Source organism: Delphinapterus leucas, chromosome 8, assembly GCF_059928025.1.
Source record: "Delphinapterus leucas isolate spDelLeu-1000000601 "Yukka" chromosome 8, BTC_Dleu_Yukka2, whole genome shotgun sequence".
In the NCBI taxonomy this organism is placed as follows: Eukaryota; Metazoa; Chordata; class Mammalia; order Artiodactyla; family Monodontidae; genus Delphinapterus; species Delphinapterus leucas.
Genome location: NC_143136.1, coordinates 16,163,593 through 16,172,544, shown reverse-complemented (window position 1 = coordinate 16,172,544; position 8,952 = coordinate 16,163,593). Strand labels below are relative to the sequence as shown.

General features: G+C 42.1%; 1 pseudogene; it reads left to right on the top strand.

Annotated features, from left to right (window-relative positions):
* The first annotated feature begins 4,832 nt into the window (after window positions 1-4,832).
* Window positions 4,833-7,201, top strand: LOC111172099 (ras association domain-containing protein 6 pseudogene; annotated as a pseudogene).
* The last annotated feature ends 1,751 nt before the right edge of the window (window positions 7,202-8,952 follow it).

The window sequence follows — 8,952 nt, the reverse complement described above, 5'->3', positions numbered from 1 at the left end:
CAATCTACCCTAAGTTTGTTTTCTACATCTGTAACTCTATTTCTGTTTTGTAGATAAGTTCAATTGTCCCCCCCTCTTTTTTTTAGATTCCACATATAAGTGATATCATAAGATAGTTGTCTTTCTCTGTCTGACTTACTTCACTCAGTATGAAAATCTCTAGGTCCATCCATGTTGCTGCAAATGACATTATTTTGTTCTTTTTTATGGCTGAGTAATATTCCATTGTATATAGGTACCACATCTTCTTTATCCATTCCGCCAATAAGAAAAAAATAAAGATACAATCTACCCTACAAGGAAGGGTGACATATTTGTTCTGGTCCTAAAAATACTCCCATGTGCAGTCAAGCCAAACAGCAGAGTGCTAGTTAACAACTATACTCCAATAAAAATTAATTTAAAAAAACATTTTTGACCTTCCATTTTTATTGTGAGGGGCGGCTGTCCTCTGTTTCCTTGAAGCATGCTCATTAGGGACCCTAGAAACCAACATGTTTTACACAGGAATGGTCCTCTTGGGCACCACTTAATATTGAAAAGCAGTTTAGAGGATCATCTCTTTAAGGTCTTATACTTGTGAATTTCTAATGTGGAGCACTGAGGTTGATAAGAAACCTTTAGCCAATGAGACGTGATTCAGAATCCAAAATGAGAAAGAAAAAATTTTTGCAGAGAAATGGTGTGTCTACAATTGTTTGTCTGCCCAAGGCTGATCCACAGAATTTGAGCTGTTCTTCCCTCCTCTACACTCACCCCACACTCATTCCAAAACTCAGAACCCAGGGAGCCAAATCCCACCACGCCTGAAAGAAATTGAGTCCCAGGATGTTTGCCAGCATAAAGCCTTGGTCCAAGTGTTGTCCTTCTGCAAGCCTAATTCTTAATAAATATCCCTTTAACACTTGTAATTTGTAAAATATTGGGCTAGACTTGAGGCTTGAGGAATAGGCAAACATCTGTGTGTGTGTGTGTGTGTGTGTGTGTCTTTAGTTCCTTGACCACTGCTGGCTCACAAACTTAATTAAACTTAAAAAAACCTATTTTTTAGAAGTAAAACATATATTGTCTGATTTGAATCATTTAAGAGATGTTTGCAAGATGCAATTTGAAAGATCAAAAAGGCAGATTAAAAAGATTCCACCTGAAAAAGAAAAATCATACTCTTCTTAAAAGAATTCCAAAGTACATTAGCCCCTCCCTAGTTAAAGCACAGCCAGGGATTTCAAAGATTCAGATGCACTGCGGGCCAAACCATGGTCACCTAGTGGACTGTCTCTATAGAGTGATTGTCTCCTGTCGTCTCATGGCCACAAATCTCATCTCCCAACTCCGGTATTTTAAAGGCGGTTCCAAGGGGCACCATCCTTTAAAAAGCAGTGGGTCTAATGGCCAAGTATTAAGGTCAGCCCTCTGGAATGACACTCTGTGTCACCACGGGAGCTTGCTTAATCTCACAGTATCTCAGTTTTCCAATGGATAAAGTGACTATTATAATAACCACTGTATTCTCTCAGGGACACTGTAAAGACAGTTTTAAATTCTCATAGCAAGACTTATTATGCCAAATGAGGCATCTTCTGATTTCAGTCATATCTTTTTTTTTAAGTTTTTTAATTTTTATTTATTTATTTTTTACTTTTGGCTGCATTGGGTCTTCGTTGCTGTGCACGGGCTTTCTCTAGTTGCGGCGAGCAGGCGCTACTCTTTTTTTTTTTTTTTTTTTTGCGGTACGCGGGCCTCTTACTGTTGTGGCCTCTCCCGTTGCGGAGCACAGGCTCCGGACGCGCAGGCTCATCGGCCGTAGCTCACGGGCCCAGCCGCTCCGCGACATGTGGGATCCTCCCGGACCAGGGCACGAACCCTTGTCGCCAGCATCGGCAGGCGGACTCTCAACCACTGCGCCACCAGGGAAGCCCGGGGGCTACTCTTTGTTGCAGTGCGCGGGCTTCTCATTGCAGTGTCTTCTCTTATTGTGGGGCACGGGCTCTAGGGGCACGGGCTTCAGTAGTTGTGGCACTCAGGCTCAGTAGTTGTGGCTCACGGGCTCTAGAGAGCAGGCTAAGTAGTTGTGGCGCACAGGCTTAGTTGCTCTGCAGCATGTGGGATCTTCCCGGACTAGGGCTCGAACCCGTGTCCCCTGCATTGGCAGGCAGGTTCTTAACCACTGTGCCACCAGGGAAGCCCAGTCATATATTTTCCAAATATATAAACACGTGGTCCGTTTATCAGCTAATAATAATAATAGCTTAATAATAACAATAAGCCTCTAATATGTCAAGCAATAAACTAGGTTTTTTGTTGTTGTTTTTTTTGCGGTATGCGGGCCTCTCACTGTTGTGGCCTCTCCCGTTGCAGAGCACAGGCTCCGGACGCGCAGGCTCAGCGGCCATGGCTCACGGGCCCAGCCGCGCCGCGGCATGTGAGATCTTCCCAGACCGGGGCACGAACCCGTGTCCCCTGCATCGGCAGGCGGACTCTCAACCACTGGGCCACCAGGGAAGCCCTAAACTAGGTATTTTTAAAGACACCATTTTATTTAATCCTCACAACCCTTGTAGTTAAAGTCAGTATCATTATTACCCATTTTTTACATGCGAGGGATCTGAGATTCGAACATATCAAGAGACTTTCCCAAGACCATACAACTAATCATGGTGTAAACAGAATGCAAACCCAGGTCTGTCTTTAGGATTCAAATTATAGTGTTATTTCCACTAGGTCAGGATTATTGTTTCCAATAAAATTATAATTTAGGAAGCACTTCTATAAAAGTTCCAAAAGATAAAAATTACTGGGTTATCATGATATTTATGATTGAAAATAATAAAATCAGTAGTATATTTGGTATATGTGGCTAAGTCCATATAGTCAGTAATTATAAAGTACCCAAAAAAAGCTGATTAAGCTCATCAAATAAATCAATTCAGTCAGGCAAATTAGACACTTATTAAGAAAGTCAGTCAAATTGTTTATGCTTTTTATCGGATTTTTTATTTCCCTGTGAGCTACACCGATGGGTAGAATATACTCACAAACAGGGTAAGATCTTCTCTGTTCTCAAAGGCCGTCATACAATGGGGTGGCATGGGGTCAGGGGAAGGTCTGGAGACTATTTTTAGCATTTCAAAGAGTCTAACAGATATCAAATATGTCTACGAGATTAGGTAGAACAGGCTAACTAAATAATCACATTCCTTAGATTTTGACCAAACTTACTTCAGCTCAATGCAATAATACTCATGATCTCATCTTGATCAGAAAGACTGATCGGGAGTTGCACGTGTCTTTGGTTAATAAAAAAGTGTCAAAAAACATAATGATTACTTAATGTCATAAAGGTATAGGTGCCAAGACGTTTATGCTTATTACAGTACTACAGGTATGGTATCAAAAGGGGTGGGAGCTGGAAACCAGATGCTCAACCATAAAGGAATAACTAAGTAAACTATAGCTTATTCATACAACAGAATACTATGTAACTATAAATAGGCCAGGCCAGGCATCACTTCAAGAAATGTGACAGAAAAAAATACAGAAAAACATAGAATAAAATAAGCTGGTCACAGAACAGCACTTATTACATGGATACTACATGACTTATGCTCTCACCTAGGTTAAGAAGATATGGATAGAGATATGTATTACATGGATAGCAATATGCATAGTCTCTATGTACTCAACACGTTAATAGAAAGGTGCAAAATTGCTTTAATAGAAAAGGAAGTGGAGAGAAGTAACCTGAACTGGTAACAGCAGTAATTTCCAGGAAGGGGAAGAAAACAGCGACAGATAAACAGGGTCTTTCGCTTTCTACTCTCAAACTTTATATGCCTTGAATTTGGATGATGAGTGTCAATTGTGTTGTAATTTTTTAAATTCATTAATAAAAGCAAGGGGGTCCTTTTGTTTGGTAAACCTTTCCAAACAAGGACTCCATATGGAAACAAAAAAGAAAATGAGTCCATGGTAGTGAAAACTAGATGACCCGCTAGTGCAGAAATACCCTTCCAGTGCACACACATAACACACACACCCACTCTACCAGGGAGAGATCAGGAGTGAAGCACTTATAAAGAAAGCTCTGTTTCCCATTGCCAGAAATCTCATTGTCGTGCAATGACTCTTCTCTGCAACCTTGAAAATACTGCAAGCTGGTAGCTAAGCATAGTAAACAAGTGGGAGGACCAGCACAAAGACACTTCAGGATCGCTGGCACCTTCCCGAGACTTGTCCTGCTCCCAACTGGACACAGGTGTGCCTGAGAGGGAAGCTGCCGCGTAAGCCCTCCCTGTGAGAGGCAGGACGAGCCTCTCCATTCCCCCTTAAATAAACATGCACCGGACCTGCTCCATCAGCCGTGGCAACGAGGGACTTGCCATCTGCCCAGCTCCAGCTCTGGCACAACAGCTCAGCCCATAATAAGAGACTTGGTGTGCGCCAGGAGTACGCCTAAAGCTCTGCTAAACATTGAGACTCTCTAAAAGATAAGAAACGGACTTCACAAGGCCTTGGAAATATGAACTTCTTAGGATATTCCAGTGTGACTATTTCAGAGTGAGTTCAAAGTAGGTCTCAACTGCACTGAGATTGATCAGGAGAAAAGAGGGGGAGCTTATCAGGACCTCTTCTCACACCTGTTTCACATTCAATCCAAATCTTTTACTTTAAGTTTCTTAGTTTGCCTCAGACTGGCCTAACCACCACGTATTTTTGTGCTCTCTCGGCCCAGGCTTTGCCAGGAACTAAACAAGTATGAGTCTCTGCCAACGCCAAGGTATTCGGTGGAAGGGGCAGACACCATCAGATAAAGGCCATGGAGGGCGTGGGGAGAAACGAACTGAGTAAGGAGGAAAGAAGAGAACTTGCAGCACAACTTCTGGACAGTTTTGCTGACAGCCACCCCTCCCTGCTTGTGGATAGGATGCTATGGGATGGGAGACGGTCTCTTCCCCCTCTCTGGTAAGGCTGCGGTAATGAGGCCAGAGACGTGGTTGTTACAGGGAGCAGGTAAGCCTGTGTGGCAATTAAAGAGCCAGACTTGCCAAGGTCAGTGCAAGCAGGTGTGGCCCGAGCCAAAGGAGACACCAGTCAAGCGGGGCTCTTCCAAGGGACGGGAGGAAAACCGAAGCAAAACGCTGCAAGAAAGAAAGAATGAAGGAGGGTGGAGCATATTAAAAGGTATAAACCCAAAGACTTATCAGGTCCTTATTTGTACTGTCAGTGGTACCTCTTCAGCATCTTCACCTTCAATACCATGAAAGAGCCTCTTAAAAGATTTGAATGAGGCGCAGAGGGAGCCCTGCCCGGGCAGGAGCGTGTGCAGCCCTCCTCCCGCGCTTGTCTCCGACCCCAGCTCCACCTCCGGGACAGGTGAGCAAGCACTGACTCTCCAACGATGATCAGGGTTTGGAACTGAGCAGGGGAACACGCTCTCCGGAGCAGGTTCAGTTCAACAGCTAAGGGGAGCCTCAGATGATCTCAGAAAGGGGGAGAAAATGACTATGACAGCTCACCTCTCCTCTTCTTGGATCTACATCAATGGGAGGACATGCGTTACCAGGAAACAGCTTCATTCTTTATTGAAGACCTATAACATCTTTTATAGGAACCAGAAAAATCTGCATATCTTATATGGACAGACTGACGATGGTAAACTAATGGTTGAAGTAACGCTGGACATTTTCTGGGGAGTAAAGCAGCCTATACAACTGAAAACACAAGATGAGAAGCAAATCCCTTCTTTCATTGTGCTGAAGTCACCAGATGTCTTTTCCAAAAGGGGAACGACACGCTGGGGAGAATTTCATGATCTTTACTGTATTAGTGATTTGGACAGGACTCAGATTCCAGTGTCTGGAGCAACAGATTCCCAGGAAGATTATTTATCTTATCACAGTAGCAGTCTGAAGCTTCATGCAGATGAAGAACCTGAATCCCCATTGCTCTATAGAACCAAGAGTGAAGCAACCCTGGTGAGAAAAAGGATGAAGCCTCCGATGATGGACAGAAAGGACAGACAGAAGCATAGGGCCCCTATGAACGGACACTTTTATAACCATGAAACATCAATTTTCACTCCAGCCATTGGATCAGAAACTAAGGTCAGAATAAACAGTGATATGAGAACTGAAGAAGTAATAAAGCAAATTCTCCAAAAATTTAAGATTGAAAATAGTGCCCGGGATTTTGCACTTTACATTATTTTTGCAACAGGAGAGCAAAGACGGCTAAAGAAAACAGACATTCCGCTACTGCATAGACTTCTACAGGCACCATCCAAAAAGAATGCTCTCATTCTCCTCATGGATAAAGATGCAGAAGAAATTAGCAGTGATGTGGCTCAGCATATTAACTTTCATTTTTCTCTCCTGGAATCCATCCTTCAAAGATTAGATGAAGAAGAGAAAAGAGAGATTCAAAGAACAATAACAAAATTTAGTACAGAAAAGGCTATCATGCTGAAATGTCTTCGAAGTAAACAGGAAATAGAAAATTTATGATTAAAAAGTTGCCAACAAAAAAGTAGCAAGTACATGCAAGCACAGAGTTCTACTAGATGCAAAAAAAATTCAAATAAATTATTCAAGTGAGATGTTAACATCACTACCATGGTAGTGTTAAGATATATGTATGAAGTCTTTGATATGCCTCCTCTCAAGATATGGGCTCGACTTAGTAACTCACTTCTAAGGAACAGAGGAAAGCAGAAGTGCCAGGGTGTGGCTTTGGAGACTAGGTCATAAAAGTCACTGCGGTGTCCTCCTTGCTTGTTCTCTTGGATCGCTGGCTCTGGGGGGAGCCAGCTGCCACATCCAGAGTAGCCCTAAGGAAAGGCCTTTATAACAGGAACTGAGACCTTCTTCCAAAAGCCCAAAAGCCAACAAGGAACTGAGGCACCCTGTCCACAGCCCACAGCCGTGGGAGTGTGCCATCGGCCAGCCCCCGTCAAGCCTTTAATGACTGCAACCCTGCAAAGAGCTTGACTACAACCTCATGAGAGACCTGAGCCAAAAATCCCAGCTAAACCGCTCCTGGATTCCTGATCCTCGGAAAATGTGTGAGGTACGAAATGTTTGTTGTAGTATGCTGCTACGTTTTAGGATAATTTGTTACATCACAATAGATAACTGATATAATTTCTGAGACAAAAATCTGTTCACTTCAGAGTCATCTTTACATAATACAAGAATATAAACTTTTGTCACAAAACCGTTCATCCTTGTTTTAGGTAGTCCAAATATTTCACCACCAGTTACATATTAGTTCAAATTCAGTTCTAGATAATGTTATACTTATTAATGGTAGAGGACCTGTCACATTCATCTTTGTATACTTTGTTGTACTTAATATGGTGTCCTGTGTATTGGATGTGCTCCATAAAAATCAATTGAATAAAAAATTAAATGATTTGAACAGAAAAAAAAACAAAGGCACACTCTTAGCAGCCTTTTTTTTTTTCTTTTGAAAGCCCTTAATTGACAGCATATACACCAGGCTGTCCACTGAAAGCTGGTGGTTTGCCAGACAGACAACGGGGCTCAGTGGAGCCCACAGCAGCCTGCCAGGCTCTCCGAGAGGGTCCATCCATGATGGCTCCTTCTTCTCTGTCCCCGAGACCCCAGGGCCCTCAGCCTCAGGGTGTTTCACCTTCCGTGGCCTCCAGCAGGATGTTCTCCTCTTAAATATCCATTCCTGTTTCCACCTGTCACCTCCCTGAAGTCTCAGACTCGATCACCCTCCTCACCAAACCCAAAGCCATCCGGCCCCAGGACCCATTCTCACTCACCCGAGCTCTCCACTAGCACTTCTCAGCAGCTGACTTTCACTGGACAGCCTCAGCCCTGACGCTCAGTCTGAAAAGCTGCACTACACACCCAGTATCTTCCCCCAAAATGTTGATGATCCTGAGCTAGAAGGCATGGGTTTACTTCTTTCGCTCACTCATTGCTGTTTACTATCTTACTCTTGCACTGGAGGGCAAACTTCATGTCGCCAGAGAGCTTGTCTTAGATGCCTCCACGTCCTTGTCCCTGGAGAGGTGCTGCCCAAAACTACAACCTCAAAACACAACGCTTGAATAGTTGCTTTTCTTAATTGGGAGGTACTGTGATATTTGATTTCAAAGACTGTAGAAAGAAAAGAATAGAATGTATCTTATGAATAATTTTTATATTAATTACTTGTTGAAATGATAATATTTTCAATCTATAGTGTTAAAAAATACTTAAATTAATTTTACCTGTTTATTTTTTGTTTAATATGACAACTAGAAAACTTTAAATTACCTAGGCAGCTTACATTCTATTTCTGTTGAGCACCACTGACCTTGACTTATGCCTGGCACATTTTAGGTGGCCAATACTTATTAAATCCATCCATACATATATACATATAAAAGTACTGTGGCTCCTTGGACCCACCATTTAAACTGTCTAAGCCTCTTTTCATTTTTACTCTTTGACATGACAATAAAAATAGTTATCCCACAGGACTTCCAATGAAGACTAAATGAAATTAATGTTGCCCAAAGTTTAAAATATTACCTAAAGATATGTTATTTGTATTTAAAGAATGAGAATGCTTGAAGAAGGAGAAATGAAGTGTAATTGGATAATCCCCTAATTATTTAGACAGCCCTATTATCAGAACATGTAAACACTGAGAACAACTACTGTGAAAGGGATAGGATTAATACTCTGAAACCACATTCATTATCAATCTTACAATCAGAAATCCGACTTCAGCAGAAAATCAAGGGTTTGCCAAAATTATGGCAGAAAATAGATTTCTTTGACAGCTTAGGGAAAACATAGATACCTAATTATTTTGCATTCCAGATTTCAGCTTGGGTAGGGTGTTTCCCCTTTGGGTAATTAACTGTTCTGTTTGGTAAAGTACATTTTATAAGTCAAGTAGAAAATGGCTTCAAACTGAAAAATAAGATGGGAT